The 22,370-nt window shown below is 37.2% G+C and overlaps 1 protein-coding gene across 3 annotated transcripts in view; it reads right to left on the bottom strand.

Annotated features, from left to right (window-relative positions):
* ZNF804B (zinc finger protein 804B) overlaps positions 1-22,370 on the bottom strand; it is a 288,365-nt gene that overhangs the window by 96,493 nt on the left and 169,502 nt on the right. For all 3 annotated transcript variants that reach the window (XM_044946755.1, XM_044946754.1, XM_044946753.1), the window contains one exon: positions 7,540-7,683. The gene's annotated coding sequence lies outside the window, so the exon portion shown is untranslated. The remainder of the gene's footprint in view (positions 1-7,539; positions 7,684-22,370) is intronic.

The following is a 22,370-nucleotide window of genomic DNA, read 5'->3' as shown; positions in this document are numbered from 1 at the left end:
GTATTATTTGTTTCAGTATTATGCATTTGCAGCTAACAGTCCCAAGAAAAAGATTATAACTTGATAGCCTCAGAAGGAATTAATTGTTATTGACATGGTAGTTATATTAATAGTTACAATATTTTCTTTATTCAAGCAATTGCAATTTGTATACACATTCAAATTGCTTTAGTATTAATGCCCAGTATTTCACACAAAATTTTAAGAAATTCAAGGCAATAGCTAAAAAATCATTATTTCTAAAAACTTGAGTTACATATAGAACATGATTGTCAAATCTGGAAATTTATTTTTTATTGTTGAAGAAATTGAAAAAAAAATAGCTTTGTAATTATTGATAAGCTTTTTCTAAAAGAAGCATATCTCAATTTTTATTAAATAATAGAAAACATTATTTGGAGAAGGCAAAAGCAACCCATTCCAGTACTCTTGCCTGGAAAATCCCCTGGACAAAGGAGCCTCGTACGCTGCAGTCCATGGGTGCGCTAAGAGTCAGACGTGACTGAGTGACTTTACTTTCACTCTTCACTTTCATTCATTGGGGAAGGAAATGGCAACCCACTCCAATGTTCTTGCCTGGAGAATCCCAGGGATGGAGGAGCCTGGTGGGCTGCCATCTATGAGGTCCCACAGAGTCAGACACGATTGAAGAGACTTAGTAGCAACAGCAGCGGCAGCAGAAAACATTATTAAATGTCCAGTGGAATTAGTTCAAAGCTATGAGTCCCAGATTATTTTACTTCATTCTTAAAAGTTATGTGTTAACTTCAGTTCAGTTCAGTTCAGTTCAGTCATTCAGTGGTGTCCGGCTCTTTGCAACCCCATGAGCTGCAGCACACTAGGCCTCCCTATCCATCACCAACTCCTGGAGCCTACCCAAACTCATGTCCATTGAATCCATGAAGCCATCCAACCATCTCATTCCCCATCAACCACTTTTCCTTCTGCCCTCAATCTTTCCCAGCATCAGGGTCTTTTCAAATGAGTCAGCTCTTTGAATCAGATGGCCAAAGTACTGGAGTTTTAGCTTCAACATTAGTCCTTCCAATGAATACCCAGGACTGATCTCCTTGAGGATTGAATGGTTGGATCTCCTTGCAGTCCAAGGGACTCTCAAGAGTGTTCTCCAACACCTCAGTGCAAACGCATCAATTATTCAGCATTCAGCTTTTTTATAGTCCAACTCTCACATCCATACATGACTACTGGAAAAATCATAGCCTTGACTAGACGGACCTTTGTTGGCAAAGTAATGTCTCTGCTTTTTTAATATGCTGGCTAGGTTGGTCATAACTTTCCTTTCAAGGAGTAAGCATCTTTTAATTTCAGGGCTGCAATCACCATTTGCAGTGATTTTGGAACCCCCCCCCCAAATAAATTATTTCATTGTTTCCACTGTTTCCCCATATATTTGCCATGAAGTGATGGGACCAAATGCCATGATCTTAGTTTTCTGAGTGTTAAAGTTTAAGCCAACTTTTTCACTCTCCTCTTTCACTTTAATCAAGAGGCTCTTTCTGCCATAAGGGTGGTGTCATCTGCATATCTGAGGTTATTGATATTTCTCACGACAATCTTTATTCCAGCTTGTGCTTCACCCAGCCCAGCATTTCTCATAAGTTAAATAAGCAGGGTGACAATATGCAGCCTTGACATACTCCTTTCCCAATTTTGAACCAGTCTGTTGTTCCATGTCCAGTTCTCACTGTTGCTTCCTGACCTGCACACAGGTTTCTCAAGAGGCAGGTCAGGTGGTCTTCAGAATTTTCCCCAATTTATTGTGACCCACATGGTCAAAGCTTTGGCATAGTCAATAAAGCAGAAATAAATGTTTTTCTGGAACTCTCTTGCTTTTTCGATGATCCATCAGATGTTGGCAATTTGATCTCTGGTTCCTCTGCCTTTTCTAAAACCAGCTTGAACATCTGCAAGTTCATGGTTCATGTATTGCTGAAGCCTGACTTGGAGAATTTTGAGCATTACTTTACCAGCATGTGAGATGAGTACAATTGTGCAGTAGTTTGAGCATTCTTTGGCATTGCCTTTCTTTGGGATTGGAATGAAAACTGACCTTTTCCAATCCTGTGGCCACTGCTGAATTTTCCAGATTTGCTGGCATATTGAGTGCAGCACTTTCACAGCATCATCTTTCAGGATATGAAATAGCTCAACTGGGATTCCATCACCTCCACTCGCTTTGTTTGTAGTGGTGCTTCCTAAGACCCACTTCACATTCCAGAATGTGGCTCTAGGTGAGTGATCACACCATTGTCATTAACTCGGGTCTAAAGATCTTTTTTGTACAGATGGCAGAAAGTGAAGAGGAACTAAAAAGCCTCTTGATGAAAGTGAAAGTGGAGAGTGAAAAAGTTGGCTTAAAGCTCAACATTCAGAAAACGAAGATCATGGCATCTGGTCCCATCACTTCATGGGAAATAGATGGGGAAACAGTGGAAACAGTGTCAGACTTTATTTTTCTGGGCTCCAAAATCACTACAGATGGTGACTGCAGCCATGAAATTAAGACGCTTACTCCTTGGAAGGAAAGTTATGACCAACCTAGATAGCATATTCAAAAGCAGAGACACTACTTTGCCAACAAAGGTCCATCTAGTCAAGGCTATGGTTTTTTCTGTGGTCATGTATGGATGTGAGAGTTGGAGTGTGAAGAAGGCTGAGCACCGAAGAATTGATGCTTTTGAACTGTGGTGTTGGCAAAGACTCTTGAGAGTCCCTTGGACTGTAAGGAGATCCAACCAGCCCATTCTGAAGGAGATCAGCCCTGGGATTTCTTTGGAAGGAATGATGCTAAAGCTGAAACTCCAGTACTTTGGCCACCTCATGCGAAGAGTTGACTCATTGGAAAAGACTCTGATGCTGGGAGGGATTGGGGCAAGAGGAGAAGGGGACGACAGAGGATGAGATGGCTGGATGGCATCACTGACTCGATGGACGTGAGTCTGGGTGAACTCTGGGATTTGGTTATGGACAGGGGGGCCTGGCGTGCTGTGATTCATGGGGTCGCAAAGAGTTGGACACGAGTGAGCGACTGATCTGATCTGATCTGATCTGTGTATTCTTGCCACCTCTTCCTAATATCTTCTGCGTCTGTCAGGTGCATACCATTTCTGTCCTCTAGAGCCCATCTTTGCATGAAATGTTCCCTTGGTATCTCTAATTTTCTTGAAGAGATCTCTAGTGTTTCCCATTCTGATGTTTTCCTCTATTTCTTTGCATTGATCATTGAGGAAGGCTTTCTTATCTCTCCTTGATCTTCTTTGGAACTCTGCATTCAAATGGGTATATCTTTCCTTTTCTCCTTTGCTTTTCACTTCCCTTCTTTTCACAGCTATTTTTTAAGGCCTCCTCAGACAGCCATTTTGCTTTTTTGCATTTCTTTTTCCTGGGGTTAGTCTTGATCCCTGTCTCCTGTACAATGTCATGAACCTCTGTCCATAGTTCATTAAGCACTCTGTCTATCAGATGTAGTCCTTTAAATCTCTTTGTCCCTTTCACTGTATAATCATAAGTGTTAACTTACTTCTCTATAATTACAATAAATCTGTGAATAATATGATCTTTGCAATAAAGTGAATTAAACACATAGGACTGCTATTTAGATACAAGGTAACATAAATGCTTTAGAAATCACTTATTAAACTGCAGGATCCTGAGTAATTATAAATGAGAAGAGGAAAGTAGAGAGCATTACTCTGTCAACAGAAGAGGCCAGATATTTACTCTGAATCCCCATGGAAAATAAAATTAAGGCAACTGTTCCTGTTAGTTAGGCTAGAAAATACTCCCATCCAAAACCCTACTACCGTTATTATAATCAGCATCACAATCAAGAAGAGCTCTTACTGAAGCAAGAACCAAATAGACATATTTAGCTTCGGAATTTGAAAAAAAAAAAGTTTTTGCATATTTTACTTTAGTGCATACTTCCTATTTTCTGTATCTAAAATTGTTTCATTTAAAAGGCAAATTGTAAACTCAGCTTCATTTAGAGTTCAGGTAATTTTCAAAATATTTTGGGCCAAAATAAATCTTTAGATGGAAGTTTTTCAATATTGATCTAGGAAAGTAATCTTACAAGGTCTGTGGTAAACTTAATTATTTCAGTGTTACCCAAAGTGGGCAGCAAGTACAAAATTCTGCACAATATTAATGATCCTTTGATCAAAAGGAATTTAGAAAATGTTGATAAGTCCACTTACCATGAGATCTCAGCTTTTTTCATATCAAGATGTAAGTTATCAATCTGTGTATTAAATCTACTGAAGCATATGTTGAAACACAGCCATAAGACAGGAGGGGATCCCAGACAGAGGGAAGATTATAAGCCAATATGAGCAGGTGGAAAAGCATAATGAATTTTTTAAGAAACTAGGAAAATTCTGGGTTTGAAGGAGATAAATCTGGAAATAGATGCCAGAGCCAAACTGTGGGTATCTTGAATGACAAACTAAGTAATTCAGACTTTTACAAAATGTCAGCCAGCAGTCATTGAAGATTTCCAAGGGGAGTGATTGAATAAATGTGAGAGTTTGGGAAGATCAATCTGGCTGTAAATGGATAGGTCAGTGTAGAACATGGAAAATACTAGAAGCAGGGAGTCCAGTTAGAAGGCGCTAGCAAAGAATCAGGAGTGAGATTAACATAGATGGTGAAAAGAGAATGCAAAGGGAAGATGGAGAATGAGGTCTATTGCAAGACAAGAATGGGAGGAATGAAGGAGAACTTCAAAGATTTTTAAAGTCCCCAAGACACTGATGATGACTTTAGTGATCACAGTGTATCCTTTTGCAGCTTCTTTATGTGTGGATCATGCTTTATAACTGCCCCCATGCCTTTCTACCATAAAGGTAACTTTCCATTCTTAGGCTGGTAAACATGGCTAACTTCTAATTCATTTTTAGGATTTCTATTTCATTTGTCAACTCGTCATTGCTAAATAATTTTTATATGTTCTCTTAGTATCCTAGAAAAAATTTCTCTAATATTGAATCTTTTCAACCTCATGGACTGTAACCTACTAAACTACTCTGTCCATGGAATTTTCCAGGCAAGATAATAGGCCTCCTGAAATTAGGGATCATTTTTTCCACTTTCTATAATCAGCACAAAAGCAAATAATGGAAACTCAATCACTGCTTGAACAAGGAGCATGCCTAGGAATGTTAGAAAGCTAGGAAGCCTAAAAAAAAAAAAAAAAAAAAGCAGAAATGGGGAAATAGATGGAATATAAGGATTGAGGAAGGGTTGTTTTATCAAAATGTGAGAAAGACAATAGAAATAAAATTAAGGAAAGTGATAAAAAAAAAGGGAACTGATGAGGCAGAATTCCAGAGTGAAAGGCAGGCGGTAGAAGGCAGATCAAGTGTGGACAATTCACCCTTCTTTAGTCCAATACTTTCTACAAAAGAGGCCTTGTACTCCTCCATTTCCTCACCTTAGCTCCTTTTGTTTCCACTATCAAGAATGCTATCCCATCTTGAATCTCTTTTTCCATATTTACTTGTATATATCTAAAACACAGATCAAATATCACTGTCCCATGAGACCTTCCATGGTCGCTTCTGGAGATTTCTCCAAACCTCCAGAATACATTTTTTCTTAAAATGCAGCCTGAAGCACTCCTACGTAAAATTCACTTTGGGTGATACTTTCAGGAAATTTGTCTTTATAGACATATTTTATCTAATAAAAGACACAGAGATAATATAATCATTTTACAGCTCCAAATAAAGTAATAGATTTAAGCAAAATGTAGGTTGGGTAATTAACGATCAAGGCAATCGTACCTAAACCCACTGATAAACGGCAAGTCATAGAAAGAAAGAAAACTTGATCTCATATACTTCCTTATGGAAAGATACAACACACTCTCTACTCTGTTTTTGCTAAGGAACCAGCATTTGATAGGTTTTATCTGTAACAATCAGTTTAAAGGAAATACAGAAGACAGAAAAAATGTGAAAAGACAACACTGAGTCATATTCAGCAAAATCTCAAATGTGCGAAACAATCCAATTTTTCAACAAACAAACTGCAAGGAGCAAAATTTAAAGGGGGAGTGGAAAACCCATAGTTTAAATAAATACTAAAAGAAACTTAAAGATGTATCAGCTAAAATTGTGACACATTTGGATTTCAACAAACCCAAACTTACAAATCATTTATGAGACAAATGACCTATACCAAGACACTGTTAACTTTAGGTATGATGATGGCTATGTTGTCTAAGCATCATTAAACATCTTGAAATATTTTCACATAAAATGATACGATATCTGGAGCTTGCTTCAAAATAATCCAAGGTGGTGGCAGGTGTGAGGAGTAAATTGTGGTACTATGAATGAAACAAGACAGATCGTTGTTGGAGTTGGATGGTAGTCACATACTTCATTTTTATATATACATTTGAAAAATTGTATTTTGTATCACTTTAAAATGCAAGTTCCTGAGCCCTATCTTAGAACTACTGAGTTAGAATAGCTAAAGGAGAATCTGCATTATTTACAGGTTCCAAAGTGATGATTACGCACATTAAGATTTGGAAATCTCAGTCCTGAACAATGATTCCTGTTGTTCTTGTTCTTGTCAGAGACATCCAGTCAACTATATACTCATGCTCTAGCTTTAAGGATATTAATAGAAACTGTAAAAGCCATATATTTTATATGTACTCAATACATATTAGTGATGTTATTCAAAATATTTATTGCTTTTCACTCTGAATAAATATTATAAGTCTAGATTATACATGATTTATCCATATATTCCATGATATTAGGATTGTGCAGCTCTTAGCAATAATCTTATGGCCATATGGGATTTCTTTCTTAGTGGTGTTTGACACCTATAATTCCTAAAGTGCTAATATCCTCATACATAATGCAGCAATGATAAAATTTAACAGATAAGAACAATAACCTGCTCTTTAACAGACAAATGGAAAAAGATAATCTTAGAATTTTGTGTAGAATGTCAACACTGATTTTATTTATATATTTATATATCTTCCATTACCCCCCAACTTTGCCTTTGTCTGAGATTGTCTTTGTTAGCTTGTCTGCAATGGTTCATTTTTTAAGTAATCACTTTGATTTTCCTAAGAGGATATTCTTACGAAAAATATAACATTCTCTTGAAAAATTTTTCTCCCAAAACTTAGTATTCCCTATACCTTGGAACTCAAAAATATTCTATGCTACATCTTATCCTAATACTCGTCCAATATTCTAGATCTGCCACTAAGTACTTAGGTGGTTTTGAATCTGGCCTTATTTTTACTGAGTCCTGGTTTCCTCACACATATAATCCTAAAATAAATGTCAATCTACTATTGGATCCTATATTCTTTCTAGGAAAAAGTATTTCACTTAATATTTAAACAAAAAACACAACTTTCGAGGGAAAAAAATGGTATAACATCTCAGGAACTTAGATGAGGATAAATAAGGCCAGTTACATATGTTGTATTCTGAAAGTAGAAATCCAGGAATATGAAGGTTATTTCCCACTTCAACTTACCTGCTTATGAGCATGGTCATAGGAATTAATATGATTGTCAAACTCCTGGTGTTTGTGGTACTGCTTGTCACATAACTCACAGTAAAAGTTCGCCTTTACATCTTCCAGGGCCTTTGCTGTGGACTTCTCCTTTTCTGGAAAATCCTTTGGGGAAAAAAAGGCAAAAATGTTGGTTATATTTCTAATAGCATAACCAGATCTCATATTAATCAAGTTGGTAATTTAATTTTACTGTGACTCAAAGGAAATGGTTAGCCTCATTACATTTAAGAAATCTATGGCACAATGGAAGCAACTTTCAGCTTGGCCTAATCCTAAATTATCAATGAACATATAGTGGCTTATCCTAAAGGAGCTGAGCCCTCAGCTTCAGTATGGTCATTACTCTTTGTCTTCTTGCCACCTGTTTCCAGGTGTGGTACTGCTGACCCATCTAACTATAATGTCACCACCATGTCCTCTATCTATCCAGTGACCCATCCCGAAACTGTGACCTCTCTACTATCATATTTTATCGGACATTGATTGCATTCTTTTGTATTATTCACCTACTGCTTCATGGACTTTAGCCTACCTGAGATCTTAAGTGCTGGGACTTACTATTCTCTCTTTACATTATGCCTTTCCCACCTTGATAACTGGTGAGAGCCTTTTCTCAACAGCCAGTTCTTGGACCCTCTCGGAATCCTTTTCCATGGTATTTCAAGGAGGAGAAAGCCTCCATTATGTTGCTTATTACCAAACACATCTATGATCATTCCTACTTTGTTTTTTTCACAGATATTTCTTTCTTTGATATTACCCCTTATATTTTTGTATTCCACACAATTCCATCTTCAGTCAACTGATTTATCCAATCCACACACTCTCCCAGGGTGATCCCTTTCATACCATAGTTCAGTTCAGTTCAGTTCAGTTGCTCATTCGTGTCCTACTCTTTGCAACCCCACGAATCACAGCACACCAGGCCTCCCTGTCCATCACCAACTCCCAAGTTCACTCAAACTCATGTTATACCACAGTTAGAGCCTTATTTATCCAAAACCTCTAACTTCGTCCTAAGCTTCTTCCACAAACATTAGCTCCTGCTAGGCATTGCTAATGAGTGTGTTACAATTTTCAAAGTTATTTTTAATTAATTTTCATTGGGGTATAATTGCTTTAAAATGTTGTGTTAGTTTCTATTGTATAGCAAAGTGAATCAGCTATATGTATACATATATCCCCTCTTTTTTGGATTTCCTTCCTATTTAGGTCAACAGAGAGCATTGAATAGAGAGCTCCCTGAGCTATATAGTAAATTCTCATTAGTTAACTGTTTACAATTTTAACTATGCTCTATCTCAAACAGAATTCTGGCCACATAATTCCCCCACTTAAAATCCTCTTGAATTCGCTCATTGCCTATAGAATAATAGTGACAAATGCATATGTTTCCATATTACCCTCTTTAATTTTATCATCAGACATGCCATATGATATTTAAAAAATTGTTTTCATGTCTATGGTTCCCATAAATCTTTTAAAGGCAAGAATTGTTTTAATTCATTTTTGTGTCAACAGTACCAAACATATTACTAGCCCAGAATAGGTCCTTATTTAATATGCATGACATAAATTAATGGATAATGATGGCTTACATATTCATGCCTCTTACCATCCTGCAAGTTCTGCTCTATTATCCCAGTGCCTAGATGAAAGAATGGCTGGCACATAAAGGATGCCAAATAAATATGCATAAAGAATGAGTGAACAAAATAAAGAATGGATTTTAGCTTTGATTCTCCAAAATGACTAACCTTCTATGAAAAGAAACTGGGCCATGAGTCTAAATCATAGGGGTATCATTGCCCAGACAAAAAAGCAATCTGAGCAGATTCTCACAGGGTTGGATGAACTGATGAGGCAATTAATCTAGATATGGGAACATAGTGATTCAAGCCCCAATATGAGTCTAATACACATGGCAAGAAGCAGGAAGGGCATTAGTACATTCATAAAGAGCAAATTAGACTAAATATCTAGAGTGCCTAGCTAAGAGAGTTGAAGTAGAAATCTGGTTACATTCTAGGTTAATGGGGCATATCAAAGCTACTTGGTAGGATATATTCATAAACAAGAATGTGGACACCAATTTCAAGACCAAAAAACCAGTTGTTGAAGGAATTGAGATTATACAGTTACTTAATAACTGTGGGAGCAGTAGTAGTAGGCTACTATTGAGTAGGAGACTTAGAATCAGGGGAAATAATTATTTTTTCATCCAGTCTTTCTCACTAGAAATTACGGTCTTTCTCAGTATAATTTTAGCAATTGGATTGAAAAGAGGGTCTACGTTGGTTTACCCATAGTTCTTACTCTACAATGACACAGCCTCAGAAAATTGATCATGTGCTTGGACATTGAGCAACTCTGCCTCAGCTTCATTAACTGGAGTTGCAGTAGGGGTGGCAACTGAGAATTCAGGGTGAATTTGTCATTAAAAATGTATTTTCATATTATTCCAGATTATGTATTACACAGAGGATTTTATGACAATAGCTCCATGGCCAGAGTAGAGCTTTTCCAGTTAGTCTCAGCATTTATATCTAAACATCTTTTATTTCTAAAACACCCTTTAATTATGATATTACATGGTTCTCAATGAAAAAAGTTATGAGAGTTCTACCAACATTTTAGTCTATATCATTCTCTATAAATATTCACATTTTACAAAGCCATCTGACTAAATTAAATACCCTGTTTCTTGCTTAATTTTTCTTGTCAGGATGTGGGGCTGATATATCTCTTTCCTCTAAGGGACTATTGATATTCCCCATGGCATATCCTAGTCCCCTGATTAAAAGAGGAAGGATACATAAGTGGATAAATTAGCAAACTATACAGGGTTCACAATACAGTTTGTTCTTCAAAGCCAGAAGTAAACGCATAAGCCCAACAGCAGAGACTAGGAATAGAAATGGGAAAAAAACTGACAGTCTCAGGCAGAGGAGACTACAATCCAAGAGTTGGGTAGGCATAGCAGGAAAAAGAGAAGAAAAAAAAAAAAAAGATTTCTTAAGGATTTTTGGCAAAACTTGAAACTGAGAATAAAGCGAGAGCTGACCTTCAGTAAAAGAACCACAATCTAGTCGTTCATGGCATTGCTTGGAATAAAGTAGACCAGTTCTGACATGGGAAAGTAGACTATGGAGATGAAGCTGAGTTGGTCCAGTCATATATGTGCCAGCAGGCTGGAGGGTAAAGTCTCAGGCTAGTAGCGAAGCCATCATGTAATTTAATCTTGCAATTTATTAATAGCAGAACAGGCAACCAATACTTAGTAATTTAATGATTTGAATAAAATCAGGTACCATTAAAGCAGGGGTGCATTTTCCATTGTATCATGCTGTCTTCCACTCATTTTTCCACTCGTCTAACCATACTTTCATCCTGCTATTATCAAGCACTTGTACAGGCAAGAATCTCTTATTAGGCAACTTTAACAGTTAATTTCTTAATAAGTCTTTCTTCAGACTTTAACAGTGTAGCATAGGAGAATTACAGGCTTCCCTAGTGGCATCATCGACTCAATGGACATGAGTTTGAGCAAACTCCAGGTGATCGTGAAGGACAGGGAAGCTTGGTGTGCTACAGACTGTGGGATCTCAAAGAGTCAGACACGACTGAGTGACTGAACAACAACCGGTATCTCAGTGGTAAAGGATCCACCTGCAATGCAGGACATGTTCATTCGATCCCTGGTTTGGAAAGATCCCCTGGAGAAGGAAGTGGCAACCAACCCCAGTATTCTTGCCTGGGAAATCCCATGGACAGAGAAGCCTGGCGGGCTACAGTTCACAGGGTCACAAAAGATTCAGACATAACTTAGCACCTTGTTTATGCAAAAACAGCAGCAAAGTGGAAGAATTACATGTGAAGAGATGAACACTGTAAATTGCAATACAGTAATAATCATAAGCTGTTATAGAATGTACTTAGTTCACACTAGTTAAGAATAATTGGAAGAAAATGTCAGAGTCTTTTTCCTCTCTTTTTCACACATAGCGTTAGATATGCTGTAAATTCTTGGCATTCCTTGCCTTCTTTGTTGAATGACAAGATATTTTTACTGGTCAAATAACCTTGAAGGCAAATTAAGGTGAGATTTACTATCTGAAATAATTACACAGTCTTTAAACATATTCACAGTTAAGTTCAGTTCAGTCACTCAGCCGTGTCTGATTCTTTGCAACCCCATGAATCGCAGCATGCCAGGCCTCCCTGTCCATCACCAAATCCCGGAGTTCACTCAAACTCATGTCCATCGAGTTGGTGATGCCATCCAGCCATCTCATCCTCTGTCGTCCCCTTCTCCTCCTGCCCCCAGTTCCTCCCAGCATCAGGGTCTTTTCCAATGAGTCAACTCTTTGTATGAGGTGGCCAAAGTATTGGAGTTTCAGCTTTAGCATCATTCCTTCCAAAGAACACCCAGGACTGATCTCCCTTAGAATGGACTGGTTGGATCTCCTTGCAGTCCAAGGGACTCTCAAGAGTCTTCTCCAACACCACAGTTCAAAAGCATCAATTCTTTGGTGCTCAGCTTTCTTCACAGTCCAACTCTCACATCCATACATGACCACAGGAAAAACCATAGCCTTGACTAGACGGACCTTTGTTGGCAAAGTACTGTCTCTGTTTTTGAATATGCTATCTAGGTTGGTCATAACTTTCCTTCCAAGGAGTAAGCATCTTTTAATTTCATGGCTGCAATCACCATCTGCAGTGATTTTTGAGCCCCCAAAAATAAAGTCTGTCACTGTTTCCACTGTTTCCCCATCTATTTCCCGTGAAGTGATGGGACCAGATGCCATGATCTTCGTTTTCTGAATGTTGAGCTTTAGGCCAACTTTTTCACTCTCCTCTTTCACTTTCATCAAGAAGGTCTTTAGTTCCTCTTCACTTTCTGCCATAAGGGTGGTGTCATCTGCATATTGATATTTCTCCCGGCAATCTTGATTCCAGCTTGTGTTTCTTCCAGCCCAGCGTTTCTCATGATGTACTCTGCATATAAGTTAAATAAGCAGGGTGACAATATACAGCCTTGACACACTCCTTTTCCTATTTGGAACCAGTCTGTTGTTCCTTCTCCAGTTCTAACTGTTGTTTCCTGACCTGCATACAGATTTCTCAAGAGGCAGGTCAGGTGGTCTGGTATTCCCATCTCTTTCAGAACTTTCCACAGTTTATTGTGATCCACATAGTCCAAGGCTTTGGTATAGTCAATAAAGTAGAAATAGATGTTTTTCTGGAACTCTCTTGCTTTTTCTATGATCCAGCGGATGTTGGCAATTTGATCTCTGGTTCCTCTGCCTTTTCTAAAACCAGCTTAAACACCTGGAAGTTCACAGTTCACGTATTGCTGAAGCCTGACTTGGAGAATTTTGAGCATTACTTTACTAGCATGTGAGATGAGTGCAATTGCAGGTATGGATTAAATATGAAAGGAGTAAAATACCCACCTATTCTCAGTATCAGTAAATTTTAAAATTAAAAATGAATAAAATTCATAATAATACATTAGATATATAACATATGATGTAAAGTTCCATCATTGATTTGCTAGTTATAAAAAGCTCCCTTCTCAAAGACTGCCTAGAAGAGGAGACTGGAAGCTTATTTAATAAAAATATAACATTTATTAAATAAAAGAAAACTTCTTGTTAAACATTCTCAATGATTCATTAAATGTTGAAAAAGTATTATAAATTTAATATGACAGTTATCTGAATAAGTCATTTTAAAACAGTAGGCATTGCCAGTAGGCATTTATGTTACAATTCAGTAAGAATTTTGTAGTAATTAATTACTTTTCATAACTCATATTTGGGTGCAAAGAGAGAAAATACACTTTTTCACACCAAGAATTTCATATTCATGCATATAACAGGCATGCCTGTAAGGTGGCAAGTGTTCTGACTAGCGTAAAGCATTTAGTTAGAAACATGAATGCTTTTTACCAAATTATTCTTATTATTGTAATGATGCTTACACTCTAAAACCCACTGCTCTCTCTTTGATAAACAGAATACTGTCAAGCACTTCACACTTGTTGACTCTTTTAGTCTTCACAGCAACTTTATAAAATATCATCTCTTCTTATCCCATGTAAAGAAGGCAAGAAAAAACACATCTAGAAATTCACTCAATGTTGATGAGCAGGGACAGGATTCAGACTCAGATCCATCTGACTTCAGAGCTATTAATCACCAGGCTCATGGCTGCCCTAATTACTTAGCCTCTATCTAGATGCTGCATAATTCTGAGGTACCTCTGCTACCTGTTTTAGTAGATTTGAAATGGTACAGAACCCCTAGGTCCCATAAAGAGTCAGAGGACTGATTATAATTTTTAAAATCTATAAAGCTCTTGAAGCTGAGACAGGCACTAGGAAAATACAAAGTGGTAGTCTTGTTTCTACTGGATTTGCATATGTGTCCTGATTATTGAAAAGGAAAAGTAGGAATCAACTGCTGTTCTTAGTATCTCCTTGATGGTATTGGAGCTTTGAGGATTGAATTCATATTCTTTCCATGAAAGTTTCATATTTGACCTTTCACTGTTATGTGTAAGAGACTGCTTCAAGAATTTTAATATTCTCTAATTTGTTCTGTTACACTGGCCACGAATAAAATCCTGTTTCAAAGACAGTGAATTTTCCTCCTCCTCTGACCAAGTGACTAACGCTGATTCAAAACCCTCTCTTGGTCCCCACTGTCTTCCTGGATCTCTGTAACAGTTTGGATAATGAAAAACTTGCTTTAGACAGTTTTCTTTATGTATTTATTTTATGTTTGTGACAGGGAAAAATAATCCTTGAAGACTGACTAACTTGGATCTCAGCCTCTTTCTTAAAAGTTTAAATTCTTAAGTTTTTAGTTTTATCAGTATTAGAAATTAAGGGGAATAATGAGTAGCTTGCAGGATTGTTGAGAGTATAAAATGAAATCAATTTCATGGAAGTACTTAGTAGAGTGTATGCTAAAAGTGGGTACTTGATGTTTTTGGACATTTTGTGTGTGTATGTGTCTTTCTTTTGGGTGTATCATTGTATTCATGTGACATTAATTTTTTTAAAATATCATACCATTCTCCTATGAGTCTACAAAATAACTTTCATTTTCTGATGAAAATATGAGCAAGTGATAGGAGTCCTTATCCTCTTCAACCCACCATCTCATATGAAAGCACAATCCCTGATAGTAAATTCAAATCTGGTTTATTTGAATAGAATTTTCAGGATGTTTTTATCTTACAATTTCTTTTTAACATTTGGACTGTTTAGAAATTCCACAAATAGGCAAACGAGCATTGGATGCCCTTAACATTAATATTACTAATATTCATTTCCCTAAATATGTGACTGACTTATTTTATTAAAAAATGGTCTTGTATTGTATCTAGTTTGTTACCTGTTACTTAGAAAAAACTCAGTATTTGTTGAATAAATTAAATTAATGATAAGAAGTATAACTTCCTACTATGTAACAGATAGCTTGGCTTACCTTGGCAATGTTAAATCATATCATAGGGAATTAAACTGTTGAAACTATGGCAGAATAAATAGATGAGTATGATTCTAAACCTATGGAACTTTTGGAACAATCTTTTTAAAAACTATAGATCCTAAGGAGCCTACTGAAGAATTATCCTAAAGTAATAGTGGGTGGCAACTGCATACAGATTCACAATCAGAACTATAGATTACTGATTTCCAATGCTCTTCTCATTTTACCATAACCAATAGTTCTCCTTACAATTTGTTAAGAATCTAGTATTGTTTTCCCAGACTGAAACTGGACATAACTAAATTTAGACCTTTCCATCAATGGCCAGGTAAAAATAACATCAGCCACATCCTGGATTTAAAAAAAAAAAACAGCTTTCCCCTGTTATTAGCGATTCATTCAAGCTGCTCAGAAGACAACCATATTAAATACATGAACTTGTCACTGGGTAGCGTGCTTTGGGTACATCTTAGTATCGTTTCTAATTTGGAAAGAATGACACATTTCTAACTCACTGGCAAGATGCCAGAGTGATGATTGCCTTTATGTTCATGAAACAACAATTAAATATTTAAAACTTGCTTATATAACTGCTTATTTATGAGAAGATTCCTAATGGCTGCATCTGAACAGAAATTATTTTTGAAAAGCACATATTTTGTTCATCAGTATTCTATACCACCAACTTCATCTTTCTCAGTATAAATTAATATACAGTTCTTCTATTAGAAAAACACATAAGCATATAATGCAGTTCCAGTTGCACCCTAAAATAATCATTAAGAGTAGCTATTGCTTTATTACCTGTGAATGTCTGTCATAAAGGAAAAAAGGGAGCAGGTATAATTTCCATATGGCTTACAGATACTGCATTGCACAAGTTCATAGGGGTTATGAACTGGTTTCCAGAGTATTTCTAGCAATCTGTGAAATAGTAAAACACATGTAAACCAATGAGATTTAACTGGACACCATGTAGTATGAGCCCATGAAGATGCAAGGACTACCAGTCTCTTACAGAGAACATCAGCCCTCACCAGTAAAAATAGGCAATATTCTAAGGTGGGGTTGAAAAAGAAGGTGCATGAAAATATGTGTAAATTTGCCCAAGGTCAGAAACAGGGTTGAATCTATTAAATAGCAGTCCTTGGCCTGGAGTTCATGCCTATCAAAACCCATTAATGAATTTATGAATGAATATATGTAGTGAGTGAAGGAATAAATACATTTAATGTCCTTCTAACTTTTTGTCTATTTATTTATTGTGTCAAAAGAGAGAGAACCAGAAAGTCTGAAATGAGTATGGTGATGTCAAAACCCATATAATTGTATGCTTTGAATAGTGAACCCTAATGTGACCTATGAAGTGAAGTGAAGTGAAGTCGCTCAGTCATGCCCAATTCTTTGCGACCCCATGGACAGTAGTCTGCACCAAGCTCCTCCATCCATGGGATTTTCAAGGCAAGAGTACTGGAGTGGGTTGTCATTTCCTTCTCCATCAGTTCAGTTCAGTCGCTCAGTCGTGTCCGACTCTTTGTGACCCCATGAATCGCAGCACATCAGGCCTCCCTGTCCATCACCAACTCCTGGAGTTCACTCAGACTCAAGCCCATCGAGTCAGTGATGCCATCCAGCCATCTCATCCTCTGTCGTCCCCTTCTCCTCCTGCCCCCAGACCCTCCCACCATCAGAGTCTTTTCCAATGAGTCAGCTCTTCGCATGAGGTGGCCTAAGTACTTGAGTTTCAGCTTTAGCATCATTCCCTCCAAAGAAATCCCAGAGCTGATCTCCTTCAGAATGGACTGGTTGGATCTCCTTGCAGTCCAAGCGACTCTCAAGAGTCTTCTCCAACACCACAGTTCAAAAGCATCAATTCTTCGGCGCTCAGCCTTCTTCACAGTCCAACTCTCACATCCATACATGACCACAGGAAAAACCATAGCCTTAACTAGACGAACCTTTGTTGGCAAAGTAATGTCTCTGCTTTTGAATATGCTATCTAGGTCCTTCTCCATAAACTTTAGCTAATAATAACACATTGATATCAGTTCATCAACTTTAACACATTCATCTAACACACTAATGTAAAATGTTAATACTAAGGGAAACTATGTATAAAATTAGAACAGAGTATATGGGTAGTCTCTGTACTTTCTGATCTATATTTCTATGAGCCTAAAACCTTGGTGGCTAATGGTAAAGAATCCACCTGCCAGTACAGGAGACATGGGTGGGATCCCTGATCTGGCAAGATCCCGCATGCTGCGGAGCAACTAAGCCTGTGTGCCACAGCTACTCAGCCTATTCCAGGCTGAGAGCTGCAACTACCGAGCCCACATGCCCTAGAGTACCGAAGCCTGCATGCCCTAGAGCCCATGCTACTCAAGGAGAGAAGCCACCACAATGAGAAGCCTATGCACGGCAACTACAGAGTAGCCCATGTTCATCACAACTAGAGAAAAGTCTGTGCAACAATGAAGACCCAGCAAAGCCAAAAATAAAGAAAATTATAAAAAATTGCCTATTACTTAAAAAAATAAAAATGTACAATGAAATCACATTTTGATAGTCCTACCTTCACTGAACTCAGGAAGAACAATGGATGGTATAAAAATAATCCTTGTTATGTAATGTACATGGCTGAGTTCCAGGTGGACTAGAAGACAGAGAGAGCTCCTCTTTATGGAGATATCTTGAAATCCCCAGTTCTGTTCTGTTATTTTTCATGAGAGAGAGAGGGACCCTCAGCAACCCTTGAGCAAAGCAGAACTACTGATAGATCGTATTTACAATCATTAGATACACTGGAAATTCAAAGGGTGAAATTTCTACATTCAAAAGAAAGATTTTGGAATGTGTCTATTATGCAGGTGTGTAAAATATGGTAATAAAATGTATTTTCTTCCTCCAGAATGATAATAGTGCCCCATTTATAAATGTAGTAATTACTACCACATCAATTCAGCCCACAGATATGTATAACTGTAATGAATATAGACATATTACATTCATCTAAATTGAATACATTGAAATTAATAAACTATTGTGCATTAGACAGGAAATAGTTTCATTTAGCCATTACTCCTGCTGTAACTACTTATTGTAAAAATGCAATTAATAGTGTCTGACGTTTCATTTTCTAATATAGGAGAAATCAGTGAAAACTGTCAGGTAACTAAGTTTTCTGGAAAGTTGCTAGTGACACCGGCTCAATTACAAGTCATTTTTTAAAAATTCAACATCTGCAACAGCTGTCTAGGGGAGAAATGGTCATTAAGTGATGCTGACCTAGACATTGTTTCACTTTTGCTTGAGAATTAACTGCAAACAAGTTCCCTTCAAAAAGATCCAGGTTATTGTCAAATAAATTCCTGTTCTAAGGCCTTCTCAGGTGGTTCTGGAATCAATTTGTACATTTAAAAAAAGCCCTGTTTCCCATCCCCTTTCACTAAAATAGGCTTAGCAGCTCCTAAAATGATGGGCTAAAATAATAGAAAGCCAAAGTCTTTGCTTTTAAAAAAGGACATATGAGCCAGATAAATGCCAAAACTCCAAGGACTTTCTGTTTTTCTGAATGTTTGCTATCTTGTTTGATAAAAAGTCAGCTACATTTGGTTTACTTGTTCTATAACCAGAAATGTTTAAAAAGCGATTGTGCTCACAAAGGCACTTTATTGTTTCAAACTGGCTGCTGCAGGTTTCTATCTATTGAAATTCTAACAGGTAATTTACTTTCAAACTTAGAGAAAACTAGCAATTGTGAAAGAAGTATGCCATACAAAAGCTCGGTGTCTCAAATCTTGAAATATTAACTTCAAGCTGGGAAAAATGTCTCAAAAGTGAGGAAAGTCTATTAGAATGCTAGTTTTATTTGAGAGGACGTCATTCATATGGACTAAAGGAAATGCTCTAAACTACATTATATTCATTTTAAGATCATGAACTGATGTACAAAAGCTTGGCTCTGCTTTCATATATTTTGGAGAAATATTTGTCACATATTTTATCTATTATTATTCTCATAGAACTTTGTAAAACTTGGGTCACTGACTTTACAAATCCTCAAAAGAAATTGTGCATACCAGTTTTATAGATACAGTTTTGCTTTATTGAAAACAAATACAATTGTCAATTGAAGTCAAAGTCTGATGAGGTGAAAACTGGAGTAAAAGTTAATATATGTCACAATAGCAGAACCCATAGTACAGCCTATCTAGACTGGTGAAGAGTTGAAACAGATTTTCACAGTTGCTTGAGCAGTTGGAGCATCTGTACTTATTGTTAACATTAGCACCAATTCAATAAGCCATATAGCTGTGTCATAATCTATTGTGTGTGTTCACACTGTGTAAAGCTAGACTAAAAAGAAAGTCAGCTACACAGAACAGAAATTGTGGGTCTATTGTAAAAGAAGTGGAATAAGAAAGTTGGAATCATCTTGTAGGCACGCACGGGACTTCAGAAATTCTTTTCTAATTAAAAGATATTTAATCCAGAAGTTCTTTGGTTTTGCCCAGATTGATGTAGAATGATAAGTAGTAGATCTGGACTAATTCAACTCCTTGACTTCAACTTCTGAGAAAAACAGCAGAGCCACAAATTCTATGAAGTCTATTTTCTTTCTTGAAAGAGGAGATTGATCCAAAGGATGAACTTTTGCATCTCTGAAACTTAACATATATAAATGAGTATATAGTATTTAAGCTGATATATTAGATACTGATATATACTCTTTCTCTTCTTAACACAACCAAAATCTATCTAAGAACTTGTTTAAAAAGTATGTTCTTACTCCTGAAATGTCAGAAATAAAATAGTTTGTTTCAAACTATCTCTTACAGAAGGAGACATAATCACTCTCAGTAGAGGACTTCTTCCCCCTTTTATTTTCCTAAGATTTAAAAAAATATTAAGAGCTTTGTTAGTCTATAGATTGTTAGTTATAGATAGTTTCAGTGGATTGAACACTGAACTGAGCCAGTACTAAAACTGGCTTTAGAAAGGGAGAAGCTACCTTCTTTTCTGATATTAGAGGGATATCTTAGATAAAAAGGAGGAAAAGCAGAAGAAAAAAGAATTTATTCCTGAAATGATTTTTTTTTAACTCCTGTGTTGCCCTTGAAGCAATTTAGCGTATGGTGGAGATTTAGTTATATTATAAAGGTTTGGATTATTTGCTGTGTTATTCTACTGTGCAAGATAATAATAACACATTACTCCTATTTTCAAGAGGCTCTCAGAACCACCTGAAGGGATCGAATTAATACACAAATTGCAAGTGACAATAGAAAGGAATATACAGTCACATGGTGGGGATTTTAAGTGCTATGTATTTTCAAAGAAGGGAAATAACTTGTTACTTTATAATGTGCCTACATACCAGAGCAGAATAAACCTATTAAGAGAATTTTACAAAAAGACTAAATTAGCTGTCTTGCGTTCCACTCTTACATACAAAACATAAATGGCAGTTGATCTAATTCTGGAGTTTAAGAAGGTGACATAAAATATTGCTGAGAATGAATAAACTCACATTTTGCAATGAGAGTAACATAGATTTTACTCTACGTATTGATAAACAGGAAGTCATACACACTTTAGAGAGAGGATGAATTCCTATTCTCTGACTCCTTTACAGCTGGTGTCATTTCTGAGCAATAGTTAACACAGGAATTATGATTCTGCCCATATTGTTCGTCGGTGTTCTCCTTGTGATTGTTTTCCCTGGACGTCTCTCTTGGACGGTCTGCTTGTGTTTCAGAGTGTTTACACAAAGTCTGAACTCACTTTGAACACTAAAGCATAATTAAGTTATTTTTTAAATTGATTCATATATATATATATAGATAGATATAGTTTCCCCCTCCACTCATTATGCCCTGGAAAATCTTGACTGACTGCTGTCTGAATATTCTATTACAACTCTGGGCTGGAATCTGTGTTCTCACTAGTGGCCATTCCTCAGCAAATCTCTCTTCTGTGCCAGCTGCAGTGACGGCAGGGATGCATATAAACCTTTTAGTAGGAAAAAAAGTCATTATAGTATTAAAAAAATACAAATTTCACTGATAAGAAATGACAATGCCCTTAAACTTCTAAATACCCTTAGGGCACTCCATCGGCAAACACTCACAAAGAAGCAGTCCTCTTGGTCTATTGTGTGCCCAAATACCATAAGCGGGCACTTTGATGTCCATCTAGGGAGGAACAGGATCAGGGTAAGACTCTGAATTCTTGATCAACTGCTTGCAAACTCCATGGTTTTCAATAGTGAAAAAGTGAAAGTCATTCAGTCATGCCTGACTCTTTGTGACCCAGCAGACTAGTCCATGGAATTCTCCAAGCAAGAATACTGGAGTGGTAGCCTTTATCCATTCCAGGGAATGTTCCCGAAACAAGGACTGAACCCAGGTCTCCTGTATTGCAGGTGGATTCTTTACCAGATGAGCCACAAGGGAAACCCAAGAATACTGGAGTGGATAGCCTATCCTTTCTCCAGCGGATCTTCCAGACCCAGGAATCAAACTGAGGTCCTGCATTGAAGTTGGATTCTTTACCAACTGAGCTATCAGGGAAACTCTGTAGAGCAAGGATAATAATGTCACCTTCCCATAATGAGTATAATGATTAAATAAGTTCAAACATAAAAAGGACCTAAAATCATTTTTGGTGGAGTAGACATTGAAGAATTTGTCTGTAATGCAAAGACTTGAGTTCCATCCTGGGGTCAGGAAGATGCCCTGGAGAAGGGAACGGCAACCCACTCCAGTATTCTTGCCTGAAAAATTCCATGACGGAAGAGCATGGCAGGCTACAGTTCATGAGGTGGCAGAGCCAGACACAATGGAGTCACTAACACGGTCACATTCAATACCCTTCTAGGTATCACTCAGCAGTCACATTATCTATCTGTCTATTGACCTACCTACCAACCTACCTACATACTTATCATCTATAGCTATAGATTTAAAAAAACAACAACAACTATAGTGTTAAATGCTGAAAAGTGAAAAGAAAGTGAAGTCGCTCAGTCGTGTCCGACTCTTTGCGATCCCATGGACTGCAGTCTACCAGGCTTGTCTGTCCATGGGATTTTTCTGGCAAGACTGCTGGAGTGGGTTGCCATTTTCCAGGGTATCTTCCTCACCCAGGGATTGAACCCACATCTCCAACTATAGTGTTAAATGCTGAAGCAGTGGCCAAAATGAAAATATGCCAGGAGGAAGGGTGTCTAGGAGTTCTAAGTTTTGAAATTAATTAGTAAGAATCATGCTCCCTATCCAT

The sequence above is a fragment of the Bubalus bubalis genome, chromosome 8, assembly GCF_019923935.1.
Source record: "Bubalus bubalis isolate 160015118507 breed Murrah chromosome 8, NDDB_SH_1, whole genome shotgun sequence".
Taxonomy (NCBI): Eukaryota; Metazoa; Chordata; class Mammalia; order Artiodactyla; family Bovidae; genus Bubalus; species Bubalus bubalis.
This window is presented reverse-complemented; position numbering and strand designations above follow the sequence as displayed.